At 36.0% G+C, this 4,605-nt stretch overlaps 1 pseudogene across 1 annotated transcript; it reads left to right on the top strand.

Annotated features, from left to right (window-relative positions):
* The first annotated feature begins 359 nt into the window (after positions 1-359).
* LOC147406173 (LEAF RUST 10 DISEASE-RESISTANCE LOCUS RECEPTOR-LIKE PROTEIN KINASE-like 1.1) lies at positions 360-4,326 on the top strand (annotated as a pseudogene). The gene is made up of 4 exons (XR_015176342.1): positions 360-1,308; positions 1,535-1,567; positions 2,767-3,030; positions 3,123-4,326. The product of XR_015176342.1 is annotated as an LEAF RUST 10 DISEASE-RESISTANCE LOCUS RECEPTOR-LIKE PROTEIN KINASE-like 1.1 (transcript).
* Positions 4,327-4,605: the final 279 nt, after the last annotated feature.

Raw genomic sequence — 4,605 nt, 5'->3', positions numbered from 1 at the left:
CAACTGTAGATGGCAGGTCGGTTTTGTATCTCGAGGGACAGAATCTATGGTTCTTTGCCCATGTTTGAGTTTTGAGTCCCCCTGTCAGGTTGAGTTATAAAATGAGCACTCAAAAAAAAAAAAAAAAAAAAAAAAAAAAAAAAAAAAAAAAAAAGGAAGGAAAAAGTGGGGGAGCTTTCATGGTAGTTGAGAAGTCGTTCTTTTTTTTATTATCCCAGACGTATAGGTCAAGATTGAAAATGTTTTTTAAGTCTTCTATACATCTTTAAGTTGAGTTTTGTAGCTTGTGAAGACTGGAGGTGTGGAGGAAACTTCCTCCCTGAACAAGTATTTAAAGAGGGGCCCATCTCTGCATTCTTTCCACAAGTATTTTGTGATCAGTCTTCCAAGTCAACCTAATGTGTCGAACTCTGCAAAGTTTGATTGTGAATAACATTGTTAAGGACTTATTTTCATTCAGATCAACATAGAATAAACCTTAAAAAGAGTGAGAAGTTTTGTGAACTCTGGTGTGAGCTTTTCTGAGTTTGTTAGAAGTGTTCTATTTTGAGATGGGTTCTGCTGTTTTAGCACCCTCTACCTTTGTTGTCGTCTCTTTCCTTCTCTCTCTGTTTTCTCTTGGCTCATTACAAGCATTCACAACAACATGTTCTTTCAACTGCTCGTCCTTGGGCCAAATTGATTTTCCTTTCTCTAACACCAGCAATCCAAATTGTGGGTTGTGCACCATGGATTGTACCGATAATAAACCTAAAATCCAATTCAAGAAGAAAGGAAAATGGTACAATGTTGAACAGATGGATCACGATAACAGGACAATCGAAATTTATGATCCTGAATTCGAAAATACCTTGGTATCCAGTTATTGTCATTTGCTCGACAATTTCACAGCAAAAGAGTCTCCCCTTTCCTTCGAAGTTATAAGCCGCAGATTTTACTTTGTTAAATGCAAGCGTGAGGGTACTCCTACTTCTCTTTCTGAATCCTTCCCATGGTCTCAAAATTTCAAGGATTGCAAAGATTATGACATCTTCTTCAATTGGTTTACAAGTGAGATTATTCCAATTATACCTAATTATCTTTCCAATCGCTGTTCTGTTGTTCAACTTCCTGTAAAAAAGGAGTTGGAGAATTGGTTTAAGCCATTAGAGAAACTTGAGGATCTGTTGACCGCCAAGTTCTCTCTGTTGTGGTATATTCCCCCAGACTGTTATCATTGTAATTGGAAACAAGGAGGTCAGTGTGTTGGTGATGACAAAGGAAAATTCAGATGTGAAGATGCTAACGATGGTAAAGAAATGAAACAAGGTTATTTCCCCCTTTTAAATTTCGAATTATTTTGAGTTAAGCTTCTTTTTTCAAATAAGGATTGTTCTTATCATCTTTCCATGTGCAATTTGAAGCAAGTGGGTTCATCTAAAAGGGGTGGTAGAATATTGATAAGCATCACAGTTGGATTATCTTGTTTATGATGATTTTCATATTTTGTTCATTCTCAGCTAGGCCTCTCTAACACTATGGTATTCTGTTGCAGGAGGAAATAACAAGGCAGTACAGATTGGTGCAGGTATGATATCTCCATCAACTAAAATTTTCTTTTGTTCTACCCTGACCCCAATATAAGAAGCCATATATATCTTTTGTATATTTTCTAAAAAGTTTATTAAAAACAAGGCTTTCTTTCATGTAAGAAGTCAAATAAATAGAATTTAAAAAAAAAAAAAATTTATTTCACAAAGTGGATTAGATTTACTTTTGAAATAAAATTCCTTTTAACTAGTCCCTCTACATTAAGGTTTTAATGAAAATAAGAGGTGCACTGGTGTGTGTTATAACAGTTATGATGACCTTTACAACCACACATTTTTAATTTTATTTTAGCTTTGGAATATTTGTTGTATATGATTTGCTACTCCCTTGATTTATAAGTATTAATTTATTTGTAAAAATATGAAATAAATGAAGTTCTAATAGTTTATAAGTTAAGTATGAGAGTTTATGAACCACGGGCATTTATAATGTCATCATCATTAATCAATTATTAACAACCATTTTTAAAACCTTCATCTAATCAACCCTTTAGGAACACCTTTTTATTTTTCATGAATGCTTTTGAGTAGATCCCTTTTTTCCTCCATTTGAGTATAAATTTTATGAATAAAACAGGATTCAGATAATGGTTTACAGATGGTAAAAAACAGAGGGTTGTATATCAGATAGTTAAGGCCATACAATTGAACTTATTCAATCTTCACATCCAACAGAGAATATATATATATATATGGGTCAGGTTCAAGGGCCATATGAGAAAACTTTCGACGGTAAATAAAATTTTAAAATATGGGTTAGAAATTTTGGATTGAGCTGATTTTTTGTGAGGATGATCTCTATGATGGGAAGATCATCCAAAAAAAAAAAAAAATCAGCTCAATCTGAAACTTCTAACCCCATTAAAAATTATTTGAATGTGGACCGTCGTTTTTTACCAATTTTTATCACTATTTGTAAATCACTTTTGATGGATTTAGAAGTTTCTGATTGAGCTGATTTTTTGTGAGGATGATCTTCTCATCATAGTGACCATCCTTGCAAAAAATCAGCTCAATCCAAAACCTCTAACCCTTATTTTGAAAAACGAAAGTTTTCTCATATGTTTTCTCATATGGCCCTTGAACCTGACCTTATATATATATATATTTTTTGTTCTTTTTCTATTTTATGGTTTTCTATATTAAGCTAAACATCTGAGAACTACTCCTGTCTCAGGTGTAGGCGCTGGAGTTGGGGCATTACTTATGATACTTGGCATTTTTGTCCTCCTCTACCGTCGCCGAAGAAAACAGAGCCTTCCCACTTTAACGTTGGTATCCAAAAACATTTTGCCCGATCCGTCGTTGAAGCAGGACCTTGGAAAGGGCAACACTTACTTCCAGACTCCTATCTTCACCTACACTGAGCTCGAAGAAGCTACTAACAATTTCAACTCATCTAAAGAACTCGGGGATGGAGGCTTTGGTACTGTATACCATGGTGAGAAAAAAGTTCTTCATTTGTTTTCAAGTTTGGATTTTGTTTATCCATAAGTTCCATCTGATGGATTGCAAATTGATTTTCTTAATCAGGAAAGCTCCGGGACGGGCGTATCGTGGCAGTTAAGCGCCTTTACGAGAACAACTTCAAGCGTGTCGAACAGTTTATGAACGAAATCGCGATCTTGTCACGCATTCGTCACCAAAACCTTGTCTCCCTTTATGGGTGCACATCTCGACACTGCCGCGAACTCCTTCTTGTCTATGAATTCATCCCCAATGGCACCAATTGCCGATCATCTACATGGACAGCGTAGCAAGCCTGGCTTTGTCAAATGGCCTATTCGAATGAACATTGCTATCGAGAGTGCTGATGCATTGGCATACCTCCATGCATCTGACATCATACATCGTGACGTCAAAACCAACAACATTCTCCTTGACAACAGTTTCCATGTTAAGGTCGCGGATTTTGGGCTGTCCCGTCTCTTCCCCACAGACAAAACTCATGTCTCCACAGCTCCACAAGGGACACCTGGCTATGTCGACCCCGAGTATTACCAATGCTATCAGCTTACCGATAGGAGTGATGTATACAGCTTTGGGGTGGTCTTGATTGAGCTTATATCATCAAAGCCAGCAGTAGATGTCAATAGACATCGGCATGATATTAATTTGGCAAACATGGCTATAACCAAGATCCAGAATCATGCATTACATGAGTTGGTCGATCCGCATCTTGGGTTCGAATCAGATTACGCTATAAGGATGATGATTACATCGGTGGCGGAATTGGCTTTTAGGTGTTTGCAACAAGAAAAGGAAATGAGGCCGTCGATGATGGAAGTCTTGGAGGTCTTGAGAGGGATTCAGAGCGAAGAGTATAAGACAGAGAAAGCAGATGAGGTTGATATTCCATCAGGATGATGTCGGATTGTTGAAGAATATGCCACCACCTTCACCAGATTCAGTGACTGAACAATGGACTAGTAGTATATCTACGACACCAAACATCAGCTGTTGAGGTTTCGTCTCAGTTCTTAGTTTACTTGAATTTTCTGGGGTGGTACTAGTATCTTTAACTCTTATGATCAGATTCAAATTAGTGGGTTAATTTGAGAGATGAGAGCCATCAACACTAGTAGTAATAAGCCTTGAGGGGAATGTACATGGTATAAGGAGATATCATTTGGTACCCTAATAATGTGCATATTCTACTACTGTTTGTTGTGATTTTGATCCGTTACATTTCTGTTAATTGAGGATTTAAACAATATTTATCATTTTATTATTTATCTGTAGATGTGCAAATGGTGGTTATGTTAAGTTAATTTCCTGTATTTGACTGATTGTACAATATAATGTTGACAGTGATACGTTAAAGTTTAAAGCAATGTTTCGAGTATCTTATTATCTGTTTATATGTTATAAGCTGAATGAGTCTTCGAATGATTTAAAAGCTCAAAATAGAAAAACTAAACAAGGAAGAATATGATTAATGGATCTGAATATTGGGCAATTAAGAATTTTTAATTTTTATTTTTTATCAGTAACCTATGGTTAAGCAACATGTTCA

Source organism: Akebia trifoliata, chromosome 3 (genome assembly GCF_017979445.1).
Source record: "Akebia trifoliata isolate Shusen 1 chromosome 3, ASM1797944v1, whole genome shotgun sequence".
In the NCBI taxonomy this organism is placed as follows: domain Eukaryota; kingdom Viridiplantae; phylum Streptophyta; class Magnoliopsida; order Ranunculales; family Lardizabalaceae; genus Akebia; species Akebia trifoliata.
Note: the sequence above shows the minus strand (reverse complement) of the source record. Positions and strands in the feature narration are given on the sequence as shown.